We start from the raw sequence: 19,228 nt of genomic DNA, 5'->3' as shown, positions 1-19,228 counted from the left end.
ATGACTGAAACTACTAAAAAACATTTACCACTAAAAAATGGGAAAGACCACTGGAGTAGGTATCTAAGATTGGGATTCTAGTCATAATTTTGTCACAAACCAGCTATTTGACCTTGGACAAGTCATGAAATTCATAGGAGCCTTGATTTATCCATCAATAAAATGGAGATAATCATATAAAATCTCTCTTGGTTTCTTCCACTCTTGGGGTCTTTGTGAAGATCAAAGGATATATTTAACATAGAAATCCTTTGTAAAACATAAAACCCCATAAAAATGAATAGTATCATTAAATATTGTGGAAGATTTTCTAACATAATTTTGAATTTGCTAAAAGTGCAGAATTTATTCTACTTCAAAAGGCTTAAGTAGTTTGTGGGTTTGGAATATTATATTTATAAGAACAGAACTTTGGCTTTTCTGAGCCTGTTCCATTTCTGATTTTTGTTCTTAAATGCCATATATATGATACTTACTGCTGGAAATGATCTAACCACATTACCAAGCTAGACATAATTTTATAGGGTTTCAGAAACATCAACAAGCTCGGTTGGGTAGTAGTCATATAAATACATAGCTTAAAGATGAAGTCATGGGAGTAATAAGAAAGAAGAATGGATTTGGAATCAGAGGATCTCAGAGTCTAGTTCAAGCTATGCTAATTACTCCCTGTGTGACCTTAAGCAAGGAATTTAGTTTTATTGGGCCTCAGTTTCCTCATCTGAAAAATGAGCAGGTAGAACTAAATGACCTCTGATATCACCATCTACTTTGCTGCTCCACTCTAAGAATATTTTTCCATCCTCCTTGCAGTTGAAAGTTTCCATATGTTTTCTTCTCCATTAAAATGAGTTCTTTAAGAACAGGGGTTGTTTTACTCTTCTATTTGCATAATCCATTCGATCACAAAAAATTCTTAATAATTGCTACATTCACTCACTCCAAAATGTCATCCATTTCTAAGTCCTACAATCCTTAAATAGAAATGACCTCTTAGTTTATGTGGTGGCAACTTAGTTTTTTATACCACATTAAAAAATATGTACATGGAATATTTGTCATTGCTTGCCATACCTCACCCATGCCATGTGCAAATATTTACCTCCTCGCTGATAAAATGGAATAATTTTACAACATCCTTATTACTGAAAAAAAGTGGCGCATCATGGTATTTTGAAGAGTCATATTCTATATTTGCATTATGAAACATCATTTCATAAGTAGCTAGAAACATGTACCTACCAAACCACCTTCAATCTACCTGAACAACTAAAATTTATGATCTTACATAACTACCCTTACCTAATACCCAATATTCTTTGGTTCTTTATTCCTTTAAAAAAATTCTTCCCATTCTCCATCATTGGAGATTTTCAGAGAGACCACTTGTCCAAGTTTCTGAGATCCCTTCCACCACTGAGATTCTGTGATTCCTATCCAGATGCTCCAAATTGACCCTTCTAACTTGATAAGTAGGACCATAAACTCCTCAAAATCAGGACAATAAAATATCACCATGTTAGAGTTTTAAAGTAGCTTAGAAAACATCTAGTTCAGTTGTCAATCTGCTCAACCTTTAAGCATACAAGTCCCAGTTCATTTGACTGAACATAAGACAAAACAGTTGCTCAAAGGTTGTAGATAATGTTCAGAATCCAGTGACTTATAACCCTCTTGTCATCACAGCCCTATATTCAAGTACATATATGGTGACTACTGTTCCCATAGGGAGGGATCTAAAAATGCCACGATGATGGGAGATGGCTGTAGCCTGATTGCTGCCTGGTCATACCCACAAAATCCCCAGACTCCTGCTTCATTCTGGGATATTCTGCAACCACAGAAACGTGGCACAGCTCCTAAAATATAGAGCAACAGTCTTTCCTGAAGTTGCTTCCCTTAAGGCAACAGAATCATCTGGGTTTATGGCAGGAGCCCTCAAGGGTATCTACCATGCAAAGAAAAAGATTCTGGGATGATTTCCAGGCTAATTCATGCCCCTCCCACCTACTTTCCTCTACTTCTCTTCCTACTATGCTAACATTAGTCTTCTCATTTCACTGTTTCAAAAGAATGGTCAAAAGAGGGGCAGGGAAGCCAGTTAATCATATCTTAGCCACAGACCAAACATAGCATTGGGCGTATGCCATCGCCATATAAATATAAATACACCTGGGCTCTATAAATACTTGTTGACTGAACATATTTTCAAATAACTTAGCAAAATGGAATTTAATCCTTCATTTATTATTTCATTTCAGAGATTTGAAAAGACTCTCAGAGACAAGTAAGTGGTGTCTGAGAAAGAGTGTCCTGCCTGAAGTCAGGAAGAGCCACATTCAAATCCACTCTCAGAGACTTACTAAATTCTTTTTTTTTATTTTTATTTTTTTTTTATTTAATAGCCTTTAATTTACAGGATATATATACATGGGTAACTTTACAGCATTAACAATTGCCAAACCTCTTGTTCCAATTTTTCACCTCTTACCCCCCCCCCCCCCCCCTCCCCTAAATGGCAGGATGACCAGACTTACTAAATTCTTAACCCTATGCAAGTAACCCAATCTCTCTCTGCTTTAGTTTGTTCATCTGTAAAATGGGGGTAATAATGACACCTACTTCCTAGGATTGCTATGAGGATGAAATGAGAAAATATTGGTAAAGCACTTTTCGAACCTTAAAGTGCTATTTATATATCAACTGCTAATATTATTTCTTCTCTTCTGAGCCTCTGATTCCCCATTGGTACAATCAGGCAATTGGACAGTTTATTTAAAAAAAAATTGGCATTTAGAGCTTTTAAAAAGTGGAATGGGATGCCTCAAGATTGGTTCCCTCTGCCTGGAGTTCTGTAGTAGGAGCTGGGTGATACAGAGGACATTCCAGTTCAGGTGTGGGTGAGACTAGAAGTTCTCTGAGATCTCTTTCTACTGTGAGATTTTGTAACTAAGTAAACTTTAAGGTCGGTTCTGGCACTAGCACTTTATGAATCCATGAAAGAATGGTAGACCTGAATGGTACATCTCAGTGGGCAGCCAGGAGTCAGAATGAGTGTCCTGGGGCAAGGGGTAATGTTGAAAAAATGGGAATGAGAAGGAGCAAAAGTTCACTTCATTCTCAGTAATTCTGGGGCAGATTTTCATTTAAAACTTACAAATTACTTAATAGCAACTTTGATTTCCTTTCCTATTCTTCCATCCTCCACTCCTCTGACTTTGATAATGTGCAAGTATCACAGACAATAAGTGATTAACAAATGATATATCCCACTCTAGAAACCAGGCCTTCTGATTTTGTTCACTTGACTTTTTCCTAATTTAAAAAGCACTTTGCATATGTTATCTCTTCAGATTCTCAGAAGAAACCTGTAAGGTAAGTCAATCAATCAAGGAACATTTTTAAGCTTCTTTGAGCCAGGAACTATGCTGTTTTTGTACAGATGAGGAAACTAACGCCAAGAGTGTTTTAAATGATTTGACCCAGAGTCCAGTAAATTGCTGAGCTTGGAATCAAATTCCGGTCTTAATGACTGAACATCAATGAATGTTCAGGGGGACTGAACAGCAGACATGAAAGACTGCTATATAAGACTTGGTGGAGAGAGAGAAGGATGTATTCCCTCTTCCTTTCTTTGTTTAGAAACTTATTTACCAAAAGGGTTGAAAAACGACATTCTTGTCATAAAGGAAGATTTATTAGGCTTTAGAACTGGAAAAGCCCTTAGAGATCTTTAAATCCAAATCTCTCGTTTTACAAATAAGGAAAATGAGGCCCCCAGAGGAAGTGATTTGCCCAGGATGATGCAGGTAGTGATGAGCAACAGAGCCAGCGCACTCTGCACCGCCTGTCTCTGATGAAATGAGCCAATGAAAGTGAAATCGCTCTGTAATGGCCAAGCACTATAATGAGTTCTTAAAATGTGTAGGAAACGAAACTTCGAGATTGTGCGCCTGTTTGTGAAAGACAGAAAAGAAGGGCTAGAAATGGGTGAAGAATACAGTAAAAGAGAGACAGAGAAAAAGGGGAAAGAAGAGAGGGAGCTGAGAAGACCTAGAGGAGGGAGACAGGAAAAAAAAGAGAGATGAGAAAGCTGGGAACAGGGGCCAGAGAAAGAGAGCTGGATGAGCTGTGGAACTAAGGAAAGGAAGAAGAGAAGATTGGGGAAAAAAGAAAAAAAAAGAGAGGCCCTGGAGAGGAAGGGGGGAGAGGGAGGGCCAGGGCTGCGCCCCAGAGACTGGGGGACGCGGGAGAGGAGAAAGTTCCGAGGAGGGTGGGACGGGGCGGGGCGAGTGTCGGGAGGCCGCTGTTCATTGGTGAAAGCTGCCTGTCTCAGCCCGGGGAGAGCGCACACCTTCTGGGCCCGGGCTGCGGAGACTTGGGCCGCACCTGGGTGAGGAGAGCGGCTGGGGAGACGGCGCCGCGGCAACCGCCGGGGAAGGGGAGCACGAGCCCCGGAGGGAGGTAGGTGCGCTCCGCGCCGCTGGGAGCTGCCGGGCTAAGGCAGCGGGGCGGGGGCGCGGCGCAGCCGAGGCTCCCCCCCACCGACCCCACCTGTACGTAGCGAGAAGGGAGGGAGGGGAGTCAGCGCCGAGTGCAGGGCGGCGGGGCCCCCCGGCAGTTCCCCGAAGAGTGAAGCGGGGGCCGCTCCGGAGGAGGGTGGGTGCGTCCCACTTGGTTCACCTGTAAAATCAGGGATTGGGCTTGTTGGCTTTTAGTCCTTCCCAGCGCTGAGTCCCTCCTACAGGAGGGACGCCGGCATCCCTAGCAGGATGCTCTTCTCTAGACGCGTTTGCTAGGTTACTAACGCCAAATGGGAAAAAAATTAGGCTTTTCCCAAGTAAGTTCTCCAGGGGAGAGGAGAGAGATGTGCATAGATGGGGCAGTTTTTTTCTTGGGAAATGGGGATTTATTTGCGCATTGGGGTGTTTTCTCCATCCGGGCTTGTATAGAGCCACAGAACCAGGGCAGTGAGCGGGCTGGAAGATCACCTTTCTAGTTCAAACCCCTTTATTTTACTGGGGAAACATCCGCGGAGAAGCTCAAAGACTCGCCGGGGGAGAAAGCACAGCTATTGTTAAGTGGCAGCTCTGCCGCGGGAGCCCTGGTCTTCTGACTAATTAGCTTCCCTCTACGCTCGCTTTTCTGTGTCCTGCGGAATTTTTCTATTTTCAATATGGAAAAGCAGCAGTTTGAGAGCCCCCCAAATTTAGGGCCCGTTAGCAGAACTTTAAGAAAAGTTTCTCCATTTTACCTCATTAGAACTCCGAGGAGTTGGGGAGTATTGTCTTTAAAATTTAAAAACAAGAAACAACAACCAAAATGCCAACAATTAGATGAAATTGAGCTTTAAATCTTGAAGAACAACTGCTTGCTTGTATAGCCTAGGTCACATAGTGCCCTCCCTACTGCACAGTTGACTGTGATGGAAAGATAGATTAGGGGTGGTATGATCACCATGAATCATGCTTTAGGTCTCCTGACCAATTCAATGGGACTTTGTGGTTTCAAGACACAGCTGTAGTTCTCAGACAAGCAGAACAACTTGAGTCTCAGAAGGAAGAACTAAATACTACCTTTCGATATCTAAGCCACTGGGGCTGAGGGAAGTAGTTGTAGCCATCAGCTAGAGAAGGCACATTATTAGTAACTGGTGTGCCGATGGCACGAGCGTCCCTTCTTTTAGTTTTAGATAGGGTCATGCTAAATGGCTGTGAGGTCACACATATGCTTATTCCCACCATACTCATATTTTTATCAGGGTTAAACTACACATTTAGTAGCCTTGAAGGGGAAGACAGTTGCAAAAAGTATATAATACAAGAGAGGGTGTGTACCTTAGGAGAAAGAGAAGTTTTATCTCTTGAGTAGGGACTGGAGGGAGATTATAGGCTAATTGTTTACATTAGAGCCCAAGGATTTGAGTACAATGTATGTGTGATGACAAAGGAGGCTTACAGTGTCTTCTCTTTATACTGTTAGAATGTCTTTCTGCTTTCTCCCTTTACTTCTGAATTACCTCCTTGAATTAACTCTACTCAAACTCCAGCCAAGTAGTCCTTGTATGTGTCTCTAATTCAAGTGAAAGATGATCTGGCATCATCTCAACCAGTGGACCCAGTCTTAGTCTTCTGAATGACCCCCAGTGTCGTTGTAGGGACTTTTCTCAGTCTGTGCAGTGTTAGGTAGACTCAGTAAATACTTGCTGAGAGCATGAATGACCACCTTGTTACCTAATGATGCACTGACCTACAGAAACATATACACAAGTCGGTCTCGATATCACCACTCTGATACCCCCCAATACCACTGTTAGGAAAGGCTGGCTTGAATGGGGCTGAGTGAGTTTTGAGAGTCCCTAGAGTTGCCTGGAGTTTACTGGTGATAGATTTTTTGGCTATCCAAATAGTTTCCCAAACGTAGCATGCAAGGGCACGTCTGGTTTTTATTACAAGAGATAATATGATTTAATGTTGTCCCTGCTTCCTTCCGAGGTTGGAGAAGAGAAGAATCAGATGGTCTTGTTTGACTTGAGTTTGTCTCTCCCTGCATTTTAGTTTTTTCTTGCATTTTCCACTTCATATTGCACAGAAATTGAGCTTCCCACCCTCTTGACAAATCAGGCTAAGCCTGAATCTAGTGAATCTAGACTGTTAGACTCGGAGTAAGAAAGACCTGAATTCACATTTCATCTCTGACCCTAGCACTACGATCACGAGCAAATGATTTAATCTTTCTTAGACTCAGTTTCATCCTTTTTAAAGTGAGAGCATATATATGTTATAGAGGCATCCCCTATAACATCTACTTCATATAACAAATGAGAAAATGTATGTAATGAGCTTTGCAAATCTTAATGCATCTAAAATGTCAGTTTTAAGTACTGCTGTTAATACATATTGATTATCATCTTGCAGTGGCTATTTTGTTAGGGTTGAAAAAGGAAGACCTGGATGCAAATCCTTCCTCTGACACTAGTTAAGTGATCCTGTACCAGCTATTTAACCTATATGGGCCCCAAGTAACTTTCTATGAATTATCCTAACAAGTCACAGATGGGCTGAAATCAAGTAGACTACTCAAGCAAAGTGAATTAACAAACTGAGTCCTTTGAATATGACTTAAAGCACCAATAGACCAGATCTAGTTCAATCCCCCTCATTTTATAAGGGATAAATTGAGGTCCAAAGAAATTAAGTAATTTACTCAAGTTTACATATCATTTGGACAAAGCAGGGGCTGGGGAGCATCATTTGTTGATACTTCATATTTAATATATTATTGTAAAATAATATTTTAATAAAATAATATTTAATTTTAAAGCATGTTAATTTTTATATTTTGAGATATATAAATTGGAAAGAAACAGGTTACTTTCTCCAGTTTTCACAGCCTGTTAGTGAGTCAACTGTGAACCAAAAAAAAATCTGAATATTGATCCTTTTTGGTGGTATATGCAGGTTCTAATGGCCTACCTCATCACTAGTTTCTTGTACAATTTTAGTTTTATTTTAGGAAGAAATATTTCTGCTGAGATTACCAAGTCATGGTGTGATACTTTTGAAAGTCTCCAATTTATAGTTTCAGGGGGAAAAGATCAAATGTTGAAAAACAAAAATTTCAAGAGGAAGTCTTCAATCAAAAAGAGGTGGGGTTTTTTGCTGATATTTAAATGTATTTGAAATATATGCAGGCATTGGATCACAACAAATGTACTATTTAATTAAAAATAATTAAACCTATGGGGAAACCAGAAGCCTTTGGTTATGTTTCTTTGTTTTTAAATGAATGACCCCAATCAAGCTCTAATATTTTATTCCTATTGGTAGGAATTACAATAGCAATCAAACCTTGATTAAGCATATGTAATGTGCCAGGAATTGTGATAAGTCCTAGCAGCAGTGTGCTGGTAATATTTAACAACCAGCTTTCCAGGTGGGAAAATGTGCATACCACACTTTCCCAAATCTAGACAATCAACAAAATATTAAATCAAGCCCTTATTTGTAGTTTATCAGTTTCCAAGATTTAAATGCACACATTGAAAATTCAATGACTATCTTTTTAGAGTTGTCTTCCACATGGCTAGAATGCAAAGGTACACATGAAACCCCCTGACCTGAAGAATTTTTCTAGTAAAGAAAATGTATTTTGATGGAGGAGGGCACTTCTAAATGATGGTGGAGGTAGGGAAGAGAGGGGTCAGGAAAGGCTTCATGCAGAAGGTGGAATGTTCTGAGTTTTGAAGTAAAAAAGAGATTCTAAAAAGCAGCAGTAATGAGCTGTTGTTCATCTTTTTAAGTGCAGAATTATCAGCTTCACTTTCTCAGCCAGAGTTATCTGGGTCCACTGGCAAGATATAGATCGGAACAGCTAAAGGTGGCCCAGGATGCAGTAAGGAGTATACTAAGGAAAGATGGATTACGGTGTGGAAGGAATAGCTGAACTATAGAATGTGGGGGTGGGGATAATAATATGCAACAAGTTTGGAAAGTTAAATTGAGGCCAGATTGTGAAGATATTTAAAAGCTAGTTTATTTAGTATATATTTTAAATCTTAAAATGGTTCCTGAGACTTTTGGGATATTCTGTATTTGTTACTAAAAGCAATAGAGAGCCATTGGAGTTTATTGAGAAGGGGAGTGACATGGTCCGAGCTGCACTTTAGGAAAATCACTGCGGTAGCTATGTGGCAGATGAATTGGAAAGGAGGCTTGGAGCAAGGAAACCAATTAGCAGGCTATTGCAATAGGGCAGGTCAAGGGTAAAAAGAGAGGCTGCACTAGAATGGTGGTCCTATGAATGAGAGAAAGGGGTGAATGTAAAAGAAGTTATGGAGATGAATCAATAGGCTTGGCAACTTTTTAAGTGGGGTAAGGAAGAGTAGAGTGGATTTGGGGACAAGATAATGTATTATGTTTTGGATGCTGAATATGAATTGCTTATGGAATAACCAGCTTGAAATGTTCAATGGTAAATTGAAGACACATGACTGAAGCCCAAGGGAAAAACTAGGGACAGATACATAGATCTGCAAATTCTCTGCATATAGAGATTATAATTAAACCCGTGGAGAGATGATAAGATCACCAGATAAGAGAAAGCCCAGGACAGAATCTATAGATACATCCAAAATTATCAGGTATATTATAAATGATGAACTAGTAAATGAGACTTGAGGTGTGATCATACAAATAGGAAGGGAACCAAGAGAGGGCAATGTGAAGAAAACCCATACAGGAGAGTATATTCAGAAGAAAATGGTGGTCAAAAGAGTGAAAGGCTCAGAAAATCCAATAAGGATTAGAAATGAAAAATACCCCTCAGATTTAACCAGTTAAGAGATCATTGCTAATTTAGGAGAAAGAAGTCTTAGCTAAGTGATGAAGGTAGAAGATGGATTGAAGAGTGACTTTTGGTCTTACATATATCACAGATCTCTTCCTCATATACTGGTTCCTGCCATAATCCCTACAAATATGTTCAAGTCTTACACTCTTCTTGAAAAAGCCTTCATAGAACCCATCATCAGTTCTAGATATTAATTTTTTACCTCTTCTCTTTCACAGCAGATCTCCTGGAAAAACTATCTTTACTCATTGCCCTCACTTCTTTTCATCTTACTCAGATGAAATGACATCTAAGTATCAATGACAGTACAAAATATAATATATGTGTGTGTGTGTGCGTGTGTGTGTGTGTATTCCCTATAACATGCTTCATAAGGTCATTATGAAGACCAAATGAGAAAATGAGAGGAAGGGAAATGAGTAACGGTAGTTTTTTCAGAAGATCTGCTGTGAGAGAGAAGAGGTGAAAAAAGTTAAAAGCTAGAACTGATGGTAGATTCTATGGAGGGTTTTTCAAGAAGAGTGGGAGATATGAATATGTTTGTAGGAATAATGTCAGGAACCCAGTATATAGGAAGAGATCTCACATATATGTAGGACTAAGAGTCAAAGGGAAGCATAGTATGGTCTTATATATATGTCTGTGATTGCATGATTGTATTGTATTACATATATGTATAATTTGTATATTTATAGATATCTGGGTACATGCATATGTATGTGTATATATGTATATAAGTACATATATACACATACATAAATATATTTTTTTGTGTGTGTATAGGATGGGATAGGAGAGAGGAGGAAAATAAAGGGAAAATGTATAACTACAAAAAAAACCTACAAGGAAGCAAAGTTGGACAAGTTTGAAATCGTGTAGTATTTATTATATAGGCATTCTTGAGATGGACATTTATTGCTTTATATTGAATGCTTTTGTATTCTGTTGTGTACATGGCAATAGTTTTTCTTTTCTTTTCTCATTTTGTATTTAAGTTTAAAAATTTGCTAAATTTTGCTAAATTTATTTGCTAAAATTTGCTAAAAAAAAAATCAAAGCAAAACTTTGTCAGAGGCTAGAGCAGAGGATAAGAGAGTGAGGGATTGCTATTAAGGAATCTTGAGATATAAAAAAAGGAGAGAAGAAGAAGCTCATGGTGAATGAATTTTGTTTTCTTAATAGAAGTTGAGGGTTGCAGGTGAGAATCTGGATGGCTTGAATATGAAAAGATTTAGAACCACCTCTGAGGAATGAGATAACATCAGCTTGGTAGGAGTAATGGGATAGCCTTGTTGCAATGAAGGCTCAATTCACTTTAGATGACAGATGTGTAGTGGATCTTGCTCGTTATTACATACATACATACATTACATACATTAGACATACATTATCTCATTTTGTCTAATAAAAACTTTGTTTATTGCTCTGAATTTCCTATTTTTGTGGATAACTTCATCATCCTTCTGGTCATCATCTTAGACTCTTGTTTCTTCCTCCTTCTACATATCAGTGACCAAGTCTTGTAGATTCTACTTCCATCTCTTCTCCCTTTTCGTTTCTTTACACTCACATAACCACCACTCTTGTTCATTGCTTTTCTCCTGGATGACTGTAGAAGAAAGATTTCTTCTGTAAATGTTCTCCCAACTTAGGTCTCCCTTTTCCAGTCCGACCTCCATAGAGCTGCACCTGCCAGCTTAATCTTCCTAAAACACAAGTCTAAGCCCATTATAGTCCTATTTAAGAATTTTCAGTGGCTCCCTGTTTCCTCCAGAATTAAATAGTCTGGCTCCAGACTATCTTTGCAGACATTTCCCGTTATTCCTCTTCAGGTAAGCTATGTTCCGGCTGAACTGGCTGGTCTCAAACTCAGTTTTCCATTTCTCCTTGACCAGGCTCATGTCCTACATGCCCTGCCTCTTGATCCCTTTAATTTCCTTTTAAAAGGGTCAGCTAGAGGCTATTTCTTAGACAAATACTTTTGCTGCTTTTCCTAATTGTTAGTATTCTTTCATTTCTCTGATTTGATCGGATAGGGTGTCCTCCCCCTAGGAGGACAGAAACTTTGTATCCCCCAAATCTAGTCCACAGCCCCATACACAGGAAACACATAGTAAATTCTAGCTGACTGGTGACTAAATGACCTCTTAAGATCCCATATCCCTCAAAATATGTGTCTGTGGTCTTAAGCTCAAGTCACTACTGGAAACCAGTTTCATTGGAGAGATGATGAAATTTTAAACAATAAATCTCCTTAGAAAGTTAACAAAGATGAGACAGGAGAAAACTAAAGAAATTTATACTGGGAAGTGATGAGTTAAGTATAGCCATGTCAGGAACAATCTGGTGGTTACAGTAAACCACTAACTGGTGTAATAATGCTAGAACAAAGTCAGTGCCAGACTAGAACTATGACCTGAGGGAACTGGCAAGTTAAGCTTCCCTTACACTTTGCTTTACTTAAGGCTCTGTGAAAGCCCAGGTTAGAGCATCAGATTGGATCCAATGGAACAAATCTTAATAAAGAAGATAAAAATTCATGTAGAAGGCACTATGATATAACACAAAGAGCAGTAGTCTTGGAGTAAGGAAAGATCTAAATTCAAAATTACATTTCTGGCATTTTCTTAGAATGGATGTCACAATCTTTCTTAGGACTCATTTTTTTTTTTTGAGGAGAATAATAAAAACTTACAGGGTTATTGTGAGGATTAATAAGATAATGTATTTAAAATAATTCCACAGACCTTAAAGAGATAAGTCAATTGTTAACATTAACTCTTTGTGACCTTCTTTTAGAGGTTTACTTGGCAAGGAGACTGGAGTTGTTTGCCATTTCCATCTCCAGTTCATTTTACAGATGAGGAACTGAGGCATCCAGTGTTAAAGGGCTTGTTCAGGGTTAATGTGTGTCTGAGACCATATTTGCATTCAGGAAACTGAGTCTTCCTGAATCTAATCCTAGTGCTCCATTCACTTAGATATGTAGCTGCCATTTTAATATGTAAGGAACTTTAAAATTCCATTTTTTTTTTGCATAATCACTTCAGAGTTCTAATGATTGAGATATCCAACTTCTTTCTATATGACTGAATTTTGTTTTCATCCTTTTTGTTCTTTGTGTCTCCTCCCAATCCTCACATCCTTTTGAAGTGGTATTAATGCTACTATTTGGCCAACCTTGTTGGAATGCTGCAGACTCTATTCTTAGAGGAAAGGACCAATTTGCTATCTAGTTGTAAAGAGCCAAGCAGTCTGACATATAATTGTAGGCCATGGAGTCAGAGCTGTATTTAGGCAACAGGGCGTCCAGACACTGGAATGAGTGGAGATTCTAAAGAGGGTTTGTCTGGATGGGATCCTATGGAGTGTTCTGTCTATGGAAGTAAATACTACATGGTTACTGTTATCTGTCATGCTTCAGTCATTTTTGGCCAAGAGGGGAAAAAGAGGGTCACAGCTTTAGATTTGGAAAGGATGTTAAAGGCCTTCTTGACCAACTCCTTCATTTTATAGATGAGAAACTGATCTGAGAAATTGTGATTAAGCAAGTTTATACAGATAATTAAGAGACCAGGATTTGAACAGTGAACAGTCAGCTAAGAACTGGAAAGGACCACTGTGTTAGCATTTTGGGTTTATATTTTCCATTAACTTCTTGGACTCTGAATACCTAGCCCCAGGATGCTATCAGTTTTTTTGTTGTTCAGTTGTTTCAGTCCTGTCCAATCCTTTGTGACTGCATTTGAGGTTTTCTTGGCTAAGATACCGAAGGGGTTTGCCATTTTCTTCTCTGCTGGATCCATTGGTTACGTTTTGTCAGTCAAGCAGAGGTTAAGTGACTTGCTCATTGTCACATAGGTGGGAAGTGTCAAAGGCTGAATTTGAACTTCTTAATTCCAGACCCAATGCTCTATCAACTGAGCCACCAGCTGCTTATACTATGGTTAGGCAATATTTAAGACTGCCATTCAGTAGCTTTGCAGTTTAAATTGAGTGTAGGGATTTCACAAATTTTACTCTGTAAATACAGTAGTAAATATAATAATTCCTTACTTTTATTGTACATTTTTAATTTAGTTCTTTCTTCACAGAAAACCTTCCCTCACCTGTTGGTGAGGTAGGGAGTATTACTTTTATAAAACTGCAAACGCCAGAAACAGATCACAATCCCTTTCCACACCTTAGCTGACTTTCACATGAATTTGTGTAGCATCAAAGTGACTCTCCAATTCTCTGTTAAGGCTCTTTGAACTCAGTTAGTCTTTCAGGTGAATCTGTTTTCAGGCACTTGCACTCCTAGCTTCTTCAGCTCTAATCTAATTCTATTTTATTTATCACATGTTTCTGCTTGTGCTTTACTGTGCCCTCAATGTATTTCAGTCTTTGAATAAGCTAGTCACCTTTCAGTGGCTATCTAGTTCCTGCCATGACAATTAAATGTGTGTTTTGAATTTCCAGAGGCTCAACATAAGCCCTCTATCATTTGTAACCACTGAATGGAGTCAGTTAGTCAGTAAGCATTTATTAAGTGCTTGTTGTGTGCCAATGGGGATGAAGTCATCTTAATTGGTTCTTTTCAGTCAATGGTGATGAAGGATTCCTTCAACCACTAGTAGTGAAGCTCTTCCCCATAGCCAGACTATTAACAAAAGACAGTGGTTTTTCAGGTTAAGATAATATCTATTCTTGTAACTCCTCTGTTCTCCCTTGACTTTTTCAATTAAATTCTCATTTGACTTATGGTTAAAAATTCATTTTAATTTTTATCATCCCCTCATGAGGGCAAGTATTCCCAGCACTTTGCTTCCTGAAAGGTACATATGTGGTATAGTGAATTCTGGTCTAGGAGGAAGAAAGCCTTATATTTCTGACAAATAGTGACTATGCGATCTTGGGCAGTGTCTCAGTACTCTTGACAATTCTGATTATGAATTGCAGAATAGTTCCAGACTTTTATTGGCAGAGGGAGTTCCCTCACCTAGAGCTCCCTTCCCCAAGGGAATCAGTTAATAAACATTTATTAAAGAGCCTATTGCAAGCATTGTACTAAGTATTGGAGATACAAAAGACAGTCCCTCAAATCAAGAAAAAGCCTTAGATTTGTTTTTTATATCAAGTGTCCTGCAGTTCAAGGAGCCCTAGTTCTGAAGTCTGAGAACCCAGGTTCAAATCCTGATTTGGAATTTACTATTTATTTTTGTGAGTTAGGGTCATTCACTGGAACTCCCTGGGTATCAGTTTCATCAACTGAAATGTTGGACCTTTGTTCCAGCTCTAAATCTGTTTTTTTATGATCCTCAAATTTGAGAAACATCTTTAAAACTGTTTTTTCTTACCTCTCTCTCTTCATGTCCTTCTATTCAATGCAAATGACCAGCTTTGAGTTAGTCGGAGAAGGTTGAAAATGCAGGTTATCTGTGTCTTATTTATCCCCAACTACACATCATCAAAGAGAAGCTGATTTTTTTCCCCTGAAGGTTCCCCATGATTTGTACTTGAGGATGAAGGTCTAAGCAATATGAGAAACTCTTGGATGGATATTTAATTTGGACCCAAGAGAGCTGATCTTTAAGGTAAGGTTGAAGATCTTTTAGTTATTACCCTTCCACAACATCAAGAGGAGGGATAACTAGCTCTCTTTGTTGGCTTGGCTTGGGATGGGTTGGGATTTTGTATGCTGACTTAGTAAATGAGAGAGATCAATTGTATTTGCATTTAATCATAGCATAATAGCACTAAAAGGGAACTTATTATGTGAAATATTTATAACATATGAGGAAACAGAGAAATTAAATAACTTTCCCAAGTCACATAGAGAGAAAATTATGCCTTGGTGGGTTTTGCATTATACCTTGTTGCCTCTTTTTATGGTTTTTTCCTTGTAATCTGATAAATCTTTCAAAGGATTTAGAGTTAGAAGGGACCTTAGAAAGTATTCTTTTGTGTATGTGTGTCATAGGCCCCTTCAGCAGTTTGGGGAAGCCCTTCTCAGAGTTTTTAAAAGCATGAAGTAAGTTAAATAGGGTTACAAAAAACAACAACCAAGGGTTAGTGGAAAATAAAGATATACAATATTTGTTGCTTTCCCTATTAGAATGTAAACTCCTTATGGCAAGTACTGGGCATATGGCATGTACTTAATAAATACTTGTGTTTGTATATACATACATATACATATAATAAAGATAGAATAAATACAAAGTAGTTGAAAAGAAAATAGTTTTGGAGGGAGGGCTCTGACATTTGGGGGGAAATTAGAAAATACTGTATACAAAAAGGTGTACTTGAGCTCCATCTTAAAGGAAGCCAGAGATTCTATGGGGGAGATAACTAAAGGGAGAATATTGCAGGAGTAGGTGTATAATAATGAGGATGGAAAGATAGGCTTTGGCCAGATTATGAAGGACATTAAAACATCAAAGAATTTTATCTTTTATACTGAAGGCTAAGGAAAGGCCCCAGAATTCATCGAATAGAAGAGGGACATAGTCAAATCTGTGCTTTAGGAAAATCACTTGGCAACTTTGTGGAGGATGTATGTGAGTGGGAAGAGACTGGAAATTAATTAGGAGAGTTGTGCCATGAATCCAAATAAGAAATGATGAAGTCCTGCATTAAGGAAATAGCTGTGTGAATGGTATAAAACAATAAAATGTAGAATAGATTGTGAAGTAGAAATCACAAAGTTTGGCAACAGATTGGTTGTTTGGAATTAAGATAGTGAAGATTCAAGAATAATACTAAGGATGTGGGAGATTGGAAGGATGGTAGTACTTTAGGTAAAAATAAAAAGTGTGGGGGAGTTTGGAAGAGGAAGTTTTTGGGGAAAAGTTTTGTGATGTTGAGTTTGAGATGTCTATGTTTCATTCAGTTTAAAATGTCTATTTTAAGCCATGTGGGACTGAAGCTCAGTCTGAGAGAGCTCTGGGACTAGTCATGCACACTTAAAAGCAACCAAAAAAAAAAAAAGCTTGTGGAGAGGAAGGAATGATTTTATTTCTTGTTCTTAATTGGGATTGTTAAAAGAGTAAAAATATTTCTATTTTTTATATTTCTAATTTTATTTATGTTTCTAATTTTAATAATAATGATGATAATAAAATTTACACAGTAATTTTTAAGGTTTATCAAGCCTTTGGTGGACCTGAATTTCCTCCTCTGTGAAGTAAGTGGGGATAGATCAGCAGCTCTGTGAGGTGTCTTCTGGCTCTGTCATTCTAGGAGTCGGCACTGTAGGAAACCACATGGGGCAAAGCCGACCTGGCAGCTTTTCCGTCCCCACTAACTGTGCCATCTGTGTCATATGGGTGGGAAAGGGTGGAATGATGGAGGTGATCTGCTCAGTCTGGGACTCCACCACATCGACCCCACAATTCCAAGTGTTATTGGATTTTAGTCATTCCTTTCTGACAGAAATTGGGTTGATGTTTTTTGTCATCTGTGAGTAATCGTTATCAAATTTTAAAAGTATAGGGTGAGTTTTTTTAAATTATAGGAGGATGGAGGGTTTGGAAGTGGGTGGTTTGGGGTGGTTTCTTGTGTGTTTCACACTGTGAAATGCTTTTTGGGATGATTTTTCCAATATGAAACCATGGAAAAAAATTGTACGGAAAAGAAGATTTGGGCTCCTAAGAGTCTACTGTTGGTAATGTGCTAGGCCTGAGGGTGGAACAGTAGGCCTAAGGTTAGAACGTGAACTGATGAAGTGATAATAAGTGGAATATATGCCTTCATTCTTCCCACTCCTGGATAGTAGGCTAGATTGGGTCCAGCCTTAGAAAGTGAGCCTCTGACTTGGGGAAGGAAGGATTCCTTTTGATCTAGGCTGACTTTGGAAGATGAACCCAGGTCGCCATCATGGCAGAGGGTCAGTTCTAGACCACTTGGGTCTGGCTATTTTCTCAGTTACCCTAGAGAGAGCTTCTGAATTAGTCTAGGGTGACTTAGTGTTAAAGTGGGTGATTGGAATTGGAATTAGGTCTGGATTTTGATCCTTGCTCTCCTGTTTATTTGCTGCAGAGACTATGTCGTTCTAACTTAACTTTCCTGAGCCTGAATTTCTTCATCTGCAAAAGAGATTTAATAGTGCTTACTTATTTCATAGGCTTGAAAGTGTTTTTGAAGCTACAATGTGCTATATAAATTCAATTTCTTTATTGTATTGATGCTTTTTATAGAAAATTCTGGTATTGTAATCCTTACAGTACCACTGGAGCCTGGGATGTTTCAGGGACCACTTTTTATAAATCAAAAGGACAGTGTTAATGGAAATTCAACTTTTCGAAAAGTTATTGTGGTCTATTAAAAAAGCACTGGCTCTGGAGTTAAATCCCAGAGCTGATGTTCACTCCCTGTGTGGCTTTTTGACAAGATACAACTTCTCTGGTGGCCGGTTTCCCTATCTGTACCATGAAGGAGATGGTCTCTGAGGTCCTTTCTAGTCCGAAGTACGTGCTCCTCTGATCATAGCATATTAATTGAGATTTTAAAGTTGGGTAGGATCTTAGATCATAGACCACAGGATTTTATAGTTGAAAGGGATTTTAGAAGACTTCATTTTAGAGATGGAGAAACAGATGTTGTTAATTGCCTGAAGTCACACTAGCAGTAAGCAGCAGTTTTTAAACCAAAGTGGTGGTTGTTAATTCGTGTTTGATTCTTCATGTCTCCCAAGGGCCAATACCATTCACAAGATTTTCTTGGCAAACATATGGAGCGGTTTTCCATTTCCTTCTCAAGTGGATTAAGGGAGCTAGTAGATCTTTGAGGCTGGATTCCCGACTCCAGGTCCAACACTCTATCTGCTGAATTACCGAGCTGCTTCTTAGAGCACAGATACTTGGACCATAAATTCAACATTCCTTCCACTGCACCACACTGTTTTCCTTGTAATTGTACAGCTCCCAGAAAACCAGTTCTTCCTCTTCTTTGTGTCAGCCTCAGCCAGAATTAGACAGTTGTTGGGAAAATAATGAAAAATTAACATTTTTTTCCTGAACTCTTGAAATTTTTTCTGATGACAGTTCCCTTAATTACCAGCCTAATTTAAAAGCAAAACAGCCCCAAATGCCATGATCTGCAAGAACAAAAAGCTAAATAAACAGAAAATCATTCTATGAACTCCAGAGATCACCCGGAAACAAGTTGTGGGGTGCCTGGGAATGTGAATTCTTTTGACTTGAAGATGACAGTCTTTACAATGATTCAAGATAAGGGAGTTGTTTAATAGCTCCTTCTGTTGTCCTTTCAAGTTCACAGCCCTCCTTTTGAGTCACTGGGAGTTTGACCTCAGGAAAAAACTGAGGGACTTGGTCTGTTTTTAAAAGGAGTTGCATAATGCAGCTAATTAATGAGGGCAGTCAATTAGCCTCAGTTTTGCTGTTGCATCAGATGAGCCAGAGTATATAAATTAGGTTGGTACTGTTCATTGTAAAATGTGCTCAGGGTTCCTGTTTAATAAAGTTGGGTAGGGTTCTGATTACTTCCTAAATCAGAATTGTTATGAGGATAAAGTGAGATAATAATTGCGACACCCTTAGCAACAGTACCTGGCACATAATAAGTGCAATATAAATATTAGCTATTATTATTACTGGGCAGCGAGGGGATGGAGTGGATGGAGTGCTGGGCCTCAAGTTGGAAGACTTATCTTCCTGGTTTCAAATACAGTTTCAGTCTAGCTATGTGATCTTGAGCTCGTTATTTAACTCTGTCTCAGTTTCCTCATCTGTACAATGAACTGGGGGGAAAAAAGGTCAAATTAGTCCAGTATCTCTGCCAGGAAAACCTTGAGTGAATGATGAAGAGTCAGACAACTGAACTTTATTAACAATAATAATATTAATATATCATAAGGTATAACTAGGAGGAAACT

At 38.6% G+C, this 19,228-nt stretch overlaps 1 protein-coding gene across 10 annotated transcripts in view; it reads left to right on the top strand.

Annotated features, from left to right (window-relative positions):
- Positions 1-4,317: 4,317 nt before the first annotated feature.
- Positions 4,318-19,228, top strand: part of SYTL2 (synaptotagmin like 2) — a 141,998-nt gene continuing 127,087 nt past the window's right edge. For 5 of the 10 annotated variants that reach the window (XM_031961866.1, XM_031961863.1, XM_031961864.1 and 2 more), the window contains exon 1: positions 4,318-4,464. The gene's annotated coding sequence lies outside the window, so the exon portion shown is untranslated. The remainder of the gene's footprint in view (positions 4,465-19,228) is intronic. The other 5 variants (XM_031961869.1, XM_031961867.1, XM_031961861.1 and 2 more) reach the window with 4 other exon arrangements.

Source organism: Sarcophilus harrisii, chromosome 3 (genome assembly GCF_902635505.1).
Source record: "Sarcophilus harrisii chromosome 3, mSarHar1.11, whole genome shotgun sequence".
Classification (NCBI taxonomy): domain Eukaryota; kingdom Metazoa; phylum Chordata; class Mammalia; order Dasyuromorphia; family Dasyuridae; genus Sarcophilus; species Sarcophilus harrisii.
Note: the sequence above shows the minus strand (reverse complement) of the source record. Positions and strands in the feature narration are given on the sequence as shown.